The following is a 15917-nucleotide window of genomic DNA, read 5'->3' as shown; positions in this document are numbered from 1 at the left end:
CATTTTCCAACAGGAATTGGCACCTGCCCACACTGCCAAAAGTGCTGATACCTGGTTTAAGGACCATGGTATCCATCTGCTTGATTAGCCAGCAAACACGCCCAACCTAAACAGCCTAGAGTTTTTTTAGGGTATAGTGAAGAGTAAGATGCGAGACACCAGACCCAACAACGCAGAAGAGCTGAAGGCTGCTATCAAAGCAACCTGGGCTTACATAACACCTCAGCAGTGCCTCAGACTGATCTCCTCCACACCACGCTGCATTGCTGCAGTAATTCATGAAAAGGGAGCCCCGGCCAAGTATTGAGTCCTATGCATGCTCATACTTTTCAGTCCGACATTTCTGGGGTAATGTTTTTTTTGTTCAGTAATATATTGGTCGTAAGCCGTAATCATCAAAATTAAAAGAAATAAACACTTGAAATATATCAGTCTGTGAGTTATGAATCTATATGAGTTTTAAATTTGGAATAAAATTACTTGAATAATAGCCAACCTCTCCTCACGATGTCTATCTTTTCTTGAAAATGGATTTTTAAGTATGTCCGAAACCAAATAAATTTCTCTTCTTCCGTAGGCATAAAAAAGACTAACTTAGATATATTCATGTGTGCAGCGTGCTACACACGTGTTTCGCCAGTCGAACTTGGCTGTAACAGTTTTCCTCTGACCAACCAATCAGAGGACAGAAAAATGCTGATGCTAATCTGGGCCAGCTAGCTGCCCTGTAAGGCGAATTTGAAATCTAAATGGTTATAGAAACAGACTCATTGCTAATATTCTCTAAGGTAAAAGGCCAGCAGTGCTGACTTTCAAGACCCTGGGCAGATTAGATTGACATAGCAGCACATAGAGGCTGAAATCTGATTGGAAATAAAATCTTACATCCACAAACACGTACTGGAAGCAGTGCAGCCAGGAGAAACGCTACGAAATGAAGAAAATAAACTGTTCAAAATAAATGAACACAATTTCATGGAACAAATATTAGAATTTAGGTTGTAAATGTAGGTCAGCAGAGAAAGCTTTGCTGGCCCTGACCGCCCACCACTGATATGTGTATATAGTAGTAGTCAATGTACAGCTTGTATAGCAGTACAGATTTACTGTCCTCTGAAAGTAACTCAACATACTGTACAGCCATTATTGTTAAACCAGCTGCCAACAAAAGTGAGTACACCCTATGTGATAACAGCTTTATATCTCTTAACCCTGAAAACCCACATTTCCTATTCATCGTGTTCAGGTTTTTGTCTGCTTGACAGGACTAAACAAATTTGTGTATATTGTATTAGAGCAGTTAAAACCTGGTACCCTGAAACTCAGTTACAGTACAGTGGCCAGGGTCATACAGAGGTTTTCCAAGACGGGTTCCACTCGGAACAGGCCTCGCAAGGGTCTATCGAAGAAGTTGAGTCCTCGTGCTGTGTGTCAGGTGCTGAAGTTGGCTTTAAAAAACAGATGCCTGAGTGCAGCCAGCATTGCTTTAGGTTTAGGTTGCATAATCGGAAGGTCCACTTGTCGATGCTCAGACTATACACACACTGCAACAAGTCTGTTTGCTTTGCCTTCGTCCCAGAGGGAAGCCTCTTCTGAAGCTGGCTCATAGGAAAGCCCGCAAACAGTTTGCTGAAGACAACCTGTCCAAAAGCGTGAGTTACTGGAACAATGTCCTGTGGTCCGATGAGACTAAGATAAACTTGTTTGGCTTAGATGGTGTCTCTCATGTGTGGAGACGCCCTGGTGAGGAGTACCAAGAAAATTGCGTCTTGCCTACAGTCAAGCATGGTGGTGGTAGCATCATGGTCTGGGGCTGCATGAGTGCTGCTGGTAAAGGGGAGCTGCGGTTCCCACATGCACTGTGACATTCTGAAGCAGAACATGATGCCCTCCCTTGAGAAACGGGGCTGAACGGCAGTTTTACAACATGAAAATGACCCCAAACACACTGCCAAGATAACAAATGACTTGCTGAAGGTGAAGGTGATGAAATGGCCAGCTAGTTTGACAATAATGGCTGATTGTTAAGTAATATTCAGAGGACAGTTAATCTGTACTAATATACATTGGCAAAAATATATACAAGTTTAATTTCTATAGTGTTGACTCTTCAGAAGTACTAAAATTGTTAGTAACCCCCCTAGGACATCGACATAACCGGGTTCCACTATATATATATATATATATATATATATATATATATATATATATATATATATATATATATATATATATATATATATATATATATATATATATATATATATATATATATATACAGTACAGACCAAAAGTTTGGACACACCTTCTCATTCAAACAGTTTTCTTTATTTTCATGACTATGAAAATTGTAGATTCACACTGAAGGCATCAAAACTATGAATTAACACATGTGGAATTATATACATAACAAAAAAGTGTAAAACAACTGAAAATATGTCATATTCTAGGTTCTTCAAAGTAGCCACCTTTTGCTTTGATTACTGCTTTGTACACTCTTGGCATTCTCTTGATGAGCTTCAAGAGGTAGTCACCTAAAATGGTCTACCAACAGTCTTGAAGGAGTTCCCAGAGATGCTTAGCACTTGTTGGCCCTTTTGCCTTCACTCTGCTGTCCAGCTCACCCCAAACCATCTCGATTGGGTTCAGGTCCGGTGACTGTGGAGGCCAGGTCATCTGGCGCAGCACCCCATCACTCTCCTTCTTGGTCAAATAGCCCTTACACAGCCTGGAGGTGTGTTTGGGGTCGTGTCCTGTTGAAAAATAAATGATGGTCCAACTAAACGCAAATCGGATGGAATAGCATGCCGCTGCAAGATGCTGTGGTAGCCATGCTGGTTCAGTATACCTTCAATTTTGAATAAATCCCCAACAGTGTCACCAGCAAAGCACCCCCACACCATTACACCTCCTCCTCCATGCTTCACGGTGGGAACCAGGCATGTAGAGTCCATCCGTTCACCTTTTCTGCGTCGCACAAAGACACGGTGGTTGGAACCAAAGATCTCAAATTTGGACTCATCAGACCAAAGCACAGATTTCCACTGGTCTAATGTCCATTCCTTGTGTTCTTTAGCCCAAACAAGTCTCTTCTGCTTGTTGCCTTTCTTTAGCAGTGGTTTCCTAGCAGATATTCTACCATGAAGGCCTGATTCACACAGTCTCCTCTTAACAGTTGTTGTAGAGATGTGTCTGCTGCTAGAACTCTGTGTGCCATTGACCTGGTCTCTAATCTGAGCTGCTGTTAACCTGCGATTTCTGAGGTTGGTGACTCGGATGAACTTATCCTCCGCAGCAGAGGTGACTCTTAGTCTTTCTTTCCTGGGGCGGTCCGCATGTGAGCCAGTTTCTTTGTAGCGCTTGATGGTTTTTGTGACTGCACTTGGGGACACTTTCAAAGTTTTCCCAATTTTTCGGACTGACTGACCTTCATTTCTTAAAGTAATGATGGCCACTCGTTTTTCTGTACTTAGCTGCTTTTTTCTTGCCATAATACAAATTCTAACAGTCTATTCAGTAGGACTATCAGCTGTGTATTCACCTGACTTCTGCACAACACAAATGATGGTCCCAACCCAATTTATAAGGCAAGAAATCACACTTATTAAACCTGACAGGGCACACCTGTGAAGTGAAAACCATTTCAGGTGACTACCTCTTGAAGCTCATCAAGAGAATGCCAAGAGTGTGCAAAGCAGTAATCAAAGCAAAAGGTGGCTACTTTGAAGAACCTACAATATGACATATTTTCAGTTGTTTCACACTTTTTTGTTATGTATATAATTCCACATGTGTTAATTCATAGTTTTGATGCCTTCAGTGTGACTCTACAATTTTCATGAAAATAAAGAAAACTCTTTAAATGAGAAGGTGTGTCCAAAATTTTGGTCTGTACTGTATATTATATATATATATATATACACAGAGAGAGAGAGAGAGAGAGAGAGAGAGAGAGAGAGAGAGACACAGAGAGACACAGAGAGAGAGAGAGAGAGAGAGAGAGAGAGAGAGAGAGAGAGAGAGAGAGAGAGAGCATTTAAAAAGCTAATTATGTGCACACATTCTGTATTTTTGTATTAAAATAAAAGGAACTGAACAGGTTGCATGTTGAGTGTATTTCAGAAATACAACAGTTCCCATTGGTATTTCGAACTTGAGTTGGGGTGAAACTAATGGTCCTCTATCCTGTATTAAAATGTTAATACAGTACAATACTGTATACATAAAATAAGCAATTTTGGGTGGCGTCCGTTTATCGCAGGCGGTTTTGGAACGTAAGCACCGCGATTAAAAGTGGATTACTGTAATTTGAGTAAAAAGAAAAAAAAAAAAAAAAAACTAAATGATTAGGTCAGTTGCATATTTCATCACAAAAGATTCCTCCCTGCATTGTTGTGTTGGAGAAGCTGGAGCCAAGACACAGGATTTTACTTAATGCTTCAGAAATAAAACACTAATCACAGAAAAATCATGAATATAAACCGTAATTACAAAACCACTCCTACATATACATATGTATTGTTCAGTAACCTTAATATTAATCTATTTAAATTATCAGTTGGCCCTTGTTCTGCAACTCTAATAGTAAAAGAGCGTATGCAGCTTTCATCCATTCCTCCACGAAAACGTATATCTATTACAAAATACGGAGAACACACAGACGGTTTCCAACAGCTCTCTATGAGCAACCATAAGAGGCGAGGAATAGTAAGCACATGCTCATTAGCTGACTGCTGACAGTCGACTCTTATAAGATAATTGCTAGCACTTAGACATGTCTACGTCTGAGCCAGCAAATCTGATTCAGCCCTTTGCAGCTTGAGATCCCTGAATCACTGTGATGAGGTCATAACATACACTGGTTTATGACACACCCGACAGACCATAATAAAACACTGTTAGCAATGTAAAGACAGTAGAGGAGTTAGAAATATATGGAGGGCATGATTACTAAAAGGAAGAATGTAAGAAACATGGTGGTAACACATCTTCAAGGTCAAAGAAAGGTGAGTTTCAATGGCATAGCGTCATCGAAAGTACCCCTGCAAGGGTAAAATAGAGTGGTTTCCTTAGAAACTGTTGCACGGCAACGGTAATCTTGTAATCATAACCTCGCCTATGTTCAAAGGTTATTTTAAAGAGGAAGGAAGGCTGGAGTCAGGTAGATTATATTATGTTTCAGTTTTGCTGTGCACAACGCAAATAACTGGTACCTCCACTTACTGTAGTGTGACTTCATACCTGTGCCTGAAGTCAAAGAAGCAAGAAACCTGAGGAGGAACTCCAGGAGAATAAGAATTAAATTCACTCAACTGGTATTTTATTGGTGTCAAACCCGTTTCAATGTTCTCAGTTAAAGCTCAGTTCTAGCAAGCAGAAAACCAGATCTCTTTAGCTTTTGTCACCAAACTACAGCAAATAAAACTTCACATCTAACAAAACATCATTTGATTTTCCAACCTTACCTTCCTTTTCCTTTTTTTTTTTTTTCAGGCCCTGAATTACTGAAAGCTTGTGTTTATAGAAACAAAGACGTTTTACAAAAGTGCAGGTCATTTTGATATTCTTTATACTTACATGTGTATGCTACAATCACATAGTAAAGTGCAAAGCTTAATCCAAATCTAGATCATTCCCATTCACAAAACTTCATACAAGCTCAAGCACCCTGAATAAAATTTACAAAAAAAAAAGCAGAATGCCAAAAATGGAAGTCCCTGCCCTAGAGAATTAGAATGAGGGTTTGAAAAAAACTTATATTTTGATAAATGTTTATCTGTAACCCTCTTCCACTTTGCCAGTGACATGATTCTCTCAAAAAAATGTTAAATGTAAATCGCCTGCAGCACACCCCATATTTACACATGCTATTTATCCCACTGCATATGCAAATTGCTTATTATTTTGGTTATTTTATTATTTCTCACTCCTTTCCCCATTCTTCCCGAACTCTTTAGTTCTTAAAATCCTCAAACTCTAGCTTTTCTCTTTTCTCTCAGTTCGACAGCACACTGCTGGTTGTGAACTTTACTCTCGCTTTAAGTCTTGTGACTTTGATCTCCTCTGACTTTGTGTGTTACTGTAACACTACTACTGTAATGAAGCAGAGCTTACATCCTAAATAGAAACCTAAAAATTATTTGTGTAGCTGGAAAAAAATATGTTTACTATTTAGCTTTTTCCCCAACATAAAATCTGGATATTTTCTTTTAAAAGCATTTTACAGGAGAGAACAAAACACAAACTCACCCTCAATCTCTGTCTCTCAAGCATGTGTATTCACAGAGTTAAGTATGTTCATATGTGCAGTGATTTTATCACTGAATGTTGCCAGTCATTGCAATATGAAGTCACCAGTAGGCATTTCTTTTATCAGTGGATGACGCAAATAGCATTCCGCAAATCAGGAGACGGATCACGTGCACTCTAATGTATTCACGTCCATTTGGAGTGGTTGCAACAAGCTGCTCCATATTTAAATAAAGTTCAACTTTTCATAACTTTGTCATGTCTTTGAACATCTTGTCACTAATGCCAGAATTCAATCTCTTTTTGACCATTCCCTGACCACTTCATTTCTGTATGTGTGGACATTCACTATAGGGACAGAAGTATTGGAATATCTAGCTTACCTGCGATATGCTTCATTCCCAAATCTGTTACAACAAAGTTGAAGGCAAATATTTGAATAAGGATGCCAAAATATTCCCTTTACTTAATTTCACTTGATTCACTTGATTGAACCGGTTGCAGCTCTCACCATTAACCCTACTTTGGGATAAACTGGAATGCTGACTGAACCCCAGGCCTCCTCAATCTACATCTGGACCTGACTTTACCACCGCCCTTGTAGCTGAATAATCACAAATCTCCACATATACAATACAAAATGTTTTGATAAATCTTACCTGAAGAGTGGAGGATATTTTAACAGCGAATGAGAAATAAATGAGGAATGAAATATTCAAAAAGCACATACCAGTCTTGTTCGTATAGTATAGCTTTAATATGATATGAAACTAGCTAGGATGTTTTTATTCATTCCTTTATGTAATGGTGTCCAATCAGCAAGGGAGATGGAGCAGAAAGACAGAGCTCCAACTGCCTGGCCGTCTCTGGACATGTGTGGGCTGGTGTTGAATTTCATCCCCCTGACTCAGGCCACACAGTTCAAATCCTCTAGCCATTTTGGAGAGGAAATTCAAACCCAGCCATGCAGTTAAGAGAGGGTGCAAGCCTGTGAAAGACCCTTAATTGCCCTATAATATGCCCTTTTAAAGTGTTCATAACAGCTGAATGAATTAACGACCAAGTCACTTTACAGGGTAAAAAAAAAGTGTCTGGTGTTTTCTGTAGTATGAGATCTTCACTTACCACATAATGCTAAAACAGAGCTTATGAAAACACTTTTCACCCAAAAACCACATGGCAGTGTATGTGCATGAGGGTGTGTAGCTGTACATTAGCTGAAGCAGGAGTAAAAGAATAAAAAAAAATTCATTAAGCAAGATGTCACAAATAGAGATGCAGTTACATAATTCAATGCAATTATAACATTAACAGCAAACTATAAATGTTGTCCATTTTTTAATTACAATAATAGAATGTATAATACATCAATAGAATTTAATTGATTGAAAATCCCCTGACTAATTGTAATAATTCACACAAGCTGAATCCCAAATGGTTTCATATACACTACTACAACACTATTGGTATCCCAAAATTTCATACATACTGATAAACACTAAATAAGCAAAAGTACTGAGACTTAACTTTTCCAGTCATATGTGTTTTTTGCCCCTAACTGTTACCTCAATGTTGGAGGCACACAATGTCATTCCAGCATGAAAATGCTCCTGCACACAAAAACTCTCCATAGAAATATGGTTTACATGAGTGGATCACAAGTGGCCTGCTACAGAGCTTTCACCCTCAACCCTAATGAAAACTTTTGGGATAAATTGGAACACTGACTGCACCCTAGGCCTCCTCACCCTACATAAGTATCTGGCTTTACTAACACTCTTGTGGCTAGACACAAATTTCTGAAACCATACCTAATGACTAAATGTGGAATTAGATGTTCAAAAAACACGTACAAATCTTATGGTTAGGTGCATACAAACGTTTGTCCATATAGTGTAAGTAAAACCAACGAATGGCATAAAATAAATTGAGTTCTTCTCTTTTCATCTTACAAAAGGTTATAAAACATGCCTCCATTGACTTAAACTAAAAACAGCTTAACAATGAACTGCGGATTTTTTTGCTACTCCTTCTGTCAGTCTTAATGATATACAATACTAAGCCTAATACAATCATAGCAGGGCCAGCAGAGAGTAAAGATTATAAATGGATACACATGGAATTGTGGCATACTACATCAAAATCCAATTGAATTGCAATTTCCCTCATGAGCTGCAACCCACTGACAAAAAGGAAATCATGCAGCTTACAACTGCATGAATAAACATAAGCGCTAAACTTTAAAAACCTATCAGTTCAAATGTACTCATCATCCACTTTAATAGCAACAACTGCTCTTTTTAATGCAAATATCTTACAATTAGCCTTCAGTAAAGTGAGAGCTAATCAGTGGTAAATGTCCAGAAAGAGAACGTGAGAATCGCTTGTATCGGGAATGCTAAAGAGACTGTGAACATAGGTCTTAGAAAGCGCAGTTCTTTTCTACAAGCAACATACTTTCTGCTGATGTGGTTGAACAGCAAAGCACTGGGAATAAAAATCCTTTAACAGTCAGCCATTTTAAAGAATTCATGCACAGGTTCAGGAACAGTGTGACAATTATTTGCACAATTACTCACAACACAAGAACATTTATAGTTACATCACTGGCTCCCAAATCAGGCAATGAATCATGAGTGCAACCTGGAAAATAAGCATTGATGTAGAAAATGTAGAAAATGCTTTCCAAAGGCTACAATAGCACCATGTAGAAAATTAATGTGATCAAACCTTTCCTTCAACTTGAAGTCCTTACTCAGACCTTAGTAGAAATGTGATGAGTCAGCAGCCTGATCAAAAACTGAGGTAAAAAATAATCACGCTCTGACAAATCATTTGAGTGATCTGTTAGAAGAAATGGTTTATGATTAAGCTAGCAATCTGGACTTTCTTATTGTAATGAAGCCAACTCTTTTGGGACTGATTCCATAGGCAGTTCACTGTTTGAAAGATTAAGCAATTTTCCACTTCCACACCACAAATATCGGACCCCTTTCAAATAGAATACACACTAAAACATGCTGGATAAGTCATTGTAAATGTCTGATGAATGTCTGATTAAAATATCCTGCTCCAGACAATCACACATGAGCCTAAAAGTTATAATAATAATTTTTTAAAAAGTGCAGAAATGCTTAGGGTCCGCTTATTTAAAACTGTATTTGTTTAACAATCCCTAATGCAGCAAAGCACATTAAACTGCTAACATGTGATACATCAATATATATATATAAAAAAAAAAGTCCGAACCACAAAATATCTGGGGTTTGGCTGTATTCTTTTAAGACATGGCCAAGTCTATGAATGCTGTAATTAAGTCAATTTCTAGAGACTTGAAAGTATATTTAGGTCATGGGGCTGAGGGATCTCGTCATGGAGAGATTTGAGTAAGCTAGCTGCAATACACGCAAAACACTAGCTTCGCAAATTTCACAGTTGGATACGCTTATCAGGGGACACACACTATAATTTTATACAAATCATGTCTGAAGCGGCATGCTAATTCAACATTTTTTTTGCCTAAGTTGGGTATTTCTTTGTTTGAACTGTTCATCCTTTTACTCAAATCCAGACCACTTGATAAACATAAGTGGTGTGAAAGCAGACAGGATCTCAGACGGCCGTTTATGGCAGGCTGTTTTTATTCAGGACCACGGTTAATGTGCCTGTCCTCAGTATTATTAACCTTGTATATCATGGGTGGGGCGGATCCAATCCAAACAATGCTGACGGTTCAGGGGATCAGCTAGGGAGTGGTGAACCACACACAAAGCAAGTGAAAACAGTGAGAAGCTCTTTGTCCTGAACTCAGTGACTGGTACTCAAAGGTCCTGGACACAAGTTTACAAAGCCTCATAACAGCAGGGTTACAGTTCAAACCAACAGCAAGATTCTGGTTTATTTTAAAGATACTGCAATCGAATGCAGTTACGTGTCTATCTGTATTTTAAAGACTCGTTTCACTATTGTGACTGTGGATCAGCCTTATTCTAAATCACACATTTATGCAAATAAACACAAGATATTTTCATATACAATTTCACTGATTAACTCAAAATACCAAAATAATTCCTAAATATTCAAAGCAATTTCACTGCATAATAACATTTTGGAATATGGAAAAAAATCATGATGACCATTTCATTTATATTAAACAGTCAAATCCTCCCAATAGGATGCCTCATCATTAATACTAAAGATAACAAATACTAGACCAAACATCACTAAACTACAAAGATAAAAATATATTTCTTTTCACAAATATGACTAATTAATTAAGAATAATTAATTCTAAAAACAAAAGTTTTGATTGCAAAATAGGAATGCAGCATACACCTGAGTGCACATACGTCTTTGGGTCCTTACTAACCTACTTAGAGAAAAGGTCTGTATTTAAAAAAAATTGTGTCAATCCTAACGTTAAAACTGTTATTTTTCTGTCTAAAAAAACTAAGAAATTTCCAATGGATTTTAGCTCTAAAAACAGATCCTAAGACCTCACTAAAACCCTGCTCACACTGAAATAATTTCACATGGGAAGCTGATTATCTCCTGTTCGACTATGCAGTGTCAGTCATTTTTACACACTGAGCAGCCCTGTGCATGGAAAGATTTATGCAGTATTTTCCCTACTGTAAAGGATCTGTAGAAATAGACCCTATGCCTCTCAGCCTGAAAAAAACTCTTCACATTAATTTTGACATTTTCTATATAATTCTGAAATCTCCACACATTCCTGAACTGAAATTGCTGCCTTATTTGCACACTGTGTAGCATTTTAAGCTTTGCTTACCTCAGAAACTCATTATAATAATAAGAAAACTGATTTTAAAGATGTCATTACAATTTCAATGAAAGCTACCGTGCTCGTGTCTACACATACAACCGAATTTACATATAGAAAAAAAGTTATCCAAATTCTAAAGAAATTAAAAGATAGTACAATTTGAAACAAGTTCTCACTTTAATTATCAGCTCACTCACTCATATTAGACGCTGACTCATTTTGTTAGTGGTATATATGTAATAAACATGGTGTTAACATAAAGACACTCATTACAGGCATTGCTTAACCCACAGGCATCCTATTATCATTGCTTAACAAGAGAAATGTCTGTAATTGTTATTACATTATTATTATTAAACAGTACTTACAACTGACTCACAATCAAATGCTGCTTTGGTTATTCAAAACTCTACTGAGTGATAGTATGATGTGAAACTATGTCTACAGCTGAGAAGTTGTATGTCCAGTTCCCTCACCTACTGTTATCATTTATGAAATCAGCAAACCTTTCATTTTCATTGTATTTTTACACCAATGTGATTTGGAATTTTATTTAGGAGGATTCAGCCCATCACAGTCGACATTCATTTAATGAATCCCTAGTCCATAGAAATGGCAACAACAATGATTCTACCCCTTAAATTCTTTAGTAAAACGACACACAACGTGTACTATTGAACAACTGACTTCCAGTCATATGCATGTGAATGCTAAATGATTCATCTTAATGAGAAGACATTTTGCAGTTCAGTAATGACCAATAAAAGATCTGAACATCACAGCCTGACCACTTTAGAAAATCCAAGATAAAAAAAAACATCAATACGGTGTCAAATAATCTCGTTTTTTTACAACACAGAATTAAAAAATATATATTCTGTCAAAAAGAGACTTGTCGGGCTTGCGATGTTGCTGCTACAGGAACAGATGGAATATTTGATCATGTCAGTGATGTCATTTTCGCAGCAGGTATCTGAAGAAATTATCACATACTGAAAGTCTACTTTGACTGGCCCTTAATTCCTACATAAACTCAATGTTGTCAGGACAGTTCACAAGGAGTAACTGAACTAAACAGAACAAACAATGAAGAGAGCAATTTACTCAGAAATCTATCAATATAAATAAAAGGCTTGAGTTTACATATCTCTAGCACAATAACAATCTAACACTTATTCATTTCAGCCAATAGTGATCATGCAGTGCACAATGCCTGATGCAGATCACAGGACATTACAAAAATCACAAGTAGCCACAAACAAGTAAAAAAAGTTCTTCATTTTCACATCTAACAATATAATATGAGTGTATAAAACCCCACTGAAAGGTGACATCAATGTTGGGTTTGCATTATTCATACATGGACTCATTCTGATCTGATCGGTCTCTCCAGCAGAGTTGTTATAAACAAGCTGTTACTTGGTTAGCATGTGAGTAAATGCTAAGTAAGACCAGAAGCAATTTATAACCTGTGTGTCTGTTCACATTCCACATATCATACTGTATTTTAACAAAGAAACAGAGCAGCCAGGCAAGCACATGATAGCTGTGCCTCAATCAGCAGTTATCACACAGTTTCTATATTACTGCCTGTAATACTGTGATTTCTTGAGCAAAAAATGAGCATTGTCGACTCTTAAAATGAACTATCGGTACTTTCTTTACCTTTTCATAAATTAATGTGCAGGAATGCGGTGCTTAACACCCTTTTACTCGGAGCATCTTTATACCCACTGGCTCATGGTCACTTTTTACTCAGTTCAGAAAGACTAATTCTTCCTGTTCAGTGATGTTTGGATTGCAGCATTATGCAATGGTCATCTAGCAGTGTGACTGATATTTGTTCCCTATTAAGGGAAGTACTGGAACCCTCACAAGCATTAGTCAGTGTACTGCTGTTGTAACTCATGGTCCTGAGTTTGTACAAAATAAGAGATTGTGCAAGAGCATCAACCGAAATGGACACAAATGTGCAAAGCTGTGATAAACTCTATACTGATGAATAATGCATCATTTACTCTTCATAAAAAAGAGAATATGTTAAACTTTAACTGAACACTGCCTGGGCAGCTTCCTTACCATTAGATCCAAGGATTCTTGCAAGAGCATTGAAACAGATAAGCAGGTTTGATCTATCAACTCTCCAATTAAGTTTCCTTATAAGCCTATGAATACAGGATTACAGCCTTCAAAGTGGTGAACTATTCGATTCACTAACAGCACAGAAGCTGAGCAGGTGATACCCTAACTGGTTTACAATTTAATTACTGTAATGCAAGAAGGTCTGAGAGTGTGTTTAGTGAAGAGAGGAAGAAAAGGAAGACATCCAAAGTAACAGGGAAGCATCTTAGTTCACAAGAGTGCTTACAGTCATTTATTAACTTACAACATTAGTAAGCACCAACCGCATAAAAACGACACCATTAAACTATATACAGTGCAATCAAACACATTTGTACGTTTGGTTTAATCAAGCAACCGTTAAGATATCAAAGTCAACAGTTTTGCTTACTTTTCAATAGAAATTTGATATGTTTAATATCTAATAATCTTTACGCACTTTACAGCAGTGTGACGTGTCAATACACACCATGCCATGGCCTGTCTGACAGTTTTTACTTTCATTCATGTATGACATATAATTTATAACAATATCAAATGCAAATTCCTAATGCCAATAATGTCACATCAAGCCAAAACACCAGATTGTATTAATGCAATCTTACTAGACATTTTAAATCATTTGGCAGACAATTCAGCTAGGATTTCAGAAAACACAAAATAAAATTGGAGCACTCTGAAGGATTTTACTTGCCAAGTGAGCTAGCTGGAGGATTTCGGATTTCTCCACTCCCTGAAGCTGCTCGTTTACTCCACATCCATTACATTCCATAATGTTGAAATGCTCTATGTAATTGGCAAGTAGTGTGAAAACTGTATTAATAAAACCCGCAAACAGTTATGTGAAAATTTCACATGCCACACCAGTCTGAAGGGAGTTTCAAGGTTCACAAACAAGGATTCATCTTAAATGAACTCCCACCAATACAAAAATCTGCGACAATGGAAATGCCCAAATCTGGTCAGTCATTAATTCAAATATTATGAAAACCCAGATTTTCTCGGCACACAGAGGCAGTGTTTCTGTGCAGGAAAAACTGAGCTTTGTCAAAAAACGTTCTCCCAACTGGATACATCTGAAAATGCTGTCTTTTTCTCTGTAGTGTGAACCGAGAGAAAAAGCAATGTTTAAAAAACTACTTGTGTTTTTAAGTCATGTGGCAGTCATTGTCACAGCCACATTCAACTCAATACAAACACATTTTTCTTTCATATTTTTTTATTCATACTCTCATTTTTAAAAATTACACGATGAGTAAAAGAATTTTCCTAACAGTGTGAATGCAACCTTTTATCAGACACATTTGCAAGCCAAACTGATATTATTTCGGAAATATATTTTATAAATTTGTTTAAACAACAGTATCGTTTCAGGCGCAACAGTTCAATTCAGAGGCTTCATGAAAACAGGCGTGAAAACAATCATATCAAAATACACAGCACATTAAGACCTCAAGCTGCAGTCAGGGAAATCTCTTGTTCTATATATAAGATTATTGAAACGCTTTGTTTATTATTTATATCCTACAACCCCTGTGCTGAAGTTTCAACTAATTTTAGGGAAAACAGCTGGTTAATAGAGAGAGAGAGAGAGAGAGAGAGAGAGAGAGAGAGCAGTGAAATCTCTCCACGCTGTCAATAAGCACCAACACGTTGTCTAATAGACATGAAGGTGCTACAGACAGGCATCTCGGGTAGTTCCGTTCATTAATCCACACACAGAGCAAACAGTTTAGCGAGAAAAAGAAGAGAGACGCGAGCACACACACACACACACACACACACACACACAAAGACAGAGAGATAGAGAAAGAGAGAGAAGCTGGAACAGAAATCAGCGCGTGTGACAAAAGGCTTTACTGCTCTTTCCGCCAGCGATCATTTCATTCCTCATCTCGTGTGTGTTCACAGTCAGGGCGACACACACACACACACACACACACACACACAACCTGCACTGACAATACGGCATGCAAGTCACTTTACACACATCATCATTCCGGAGCTCCTGTAGAAAAGGTGTCCTATTCCTATTCCTAGACATCTATCTATCTATCTATCTATCTATATATCTATATATATATATATATATATATATATATATATATATAGATATAAATAAAACCCCAAACTGGAAATAAAACCGCAGCAATTTCGTAAGATTTAGGCACGAAATCTTATAAAAACCGATTGAAGCAAATGACACCGAGCACCATGTCTGCCACGGTTCGCTTCCAAAGAAAGCAGTACGACCAACTTCAGCAAGTTCAGATCTCCGCCTGCGCTTACCGTCGAGCAACTCCGGACAGACAGCTCGCGCTCAGAGGCGATCCGGGAAAACACTCGAGTGACCTGGTTTTGGGGGGTTTTTTTGGCACTGAAATGTAGCGTCAATCCGTTTGGTGTCGGTTTCTCACAGGTTTTTGGTGTCCGCGCGTGAGAAACAGTGTGTGTGTGTGTGCATGTGTGTGCGGGCCCAAGCAGGCAGGCAGGAGTGCACCCTGCGTGCGACACTCTCCGCCACTGACGTCACCAGGGCCGGGCTACAAAAGAGGGGCGGCGCGCGAGCGCCCAGTGTGGGCCGGCTACTGGGACGAGCATCCGTCCATCTACATCCCTATCTCTCCAACACTGCTACTGCTACTACTGTCCACCCGGAACTCACCATCACAACTCTCATTATCCTCTAATGTCCATCAGAACCGAATTTTCAGTGTCACCTAAAAATTACAATAATAATAATTTGTAAAAAACTACGTCA

General features: G+C 38.0%; 1 protein-coding gene across 1 annotated transcript in view; it reads right to left on the bottom strand.

Moving 5' to 3' along the window:
• The window catches only part of nck2a (NCK adaptor protein 2a), a 42220-nt gene extending 26541 nt beyond the window's left edge, over positions 1 to 15679 (bottom strand). Inside the window, exon 1 of the mRNA XM_046845558.1 lies at positions 15446 to 15679. The gene's annotated coding sequence lies outside the window, so the exon portion shown is untranslated. The remainder of the gene's footprint in view (positions 1 to 15445) is intronic.
• Positions 15680 to 15917: the final 238 nt, after the last annotated feature.

The sequence above is a fragment of the Silurus meridionalis genome, chromosome 3 (assembly GCF_014805685.1).
Source record: "Silurus meridionalis isolate SWU-2019-XX chromosome 3, ASM1480568v1, whole genome shotgun sequence".
NCBI classification, from domain to species: Eukaryota; Metazoa; Chordata; class Actinopteri; order Siluriformes; family Siluridae; genus Silurus; species Silurus meridionalis.
The sequence above is the reverse complement of the archived record's forward strand: the minus strand, read 5'-3'. Positions and strand labels throughout refer to the sequence as shown.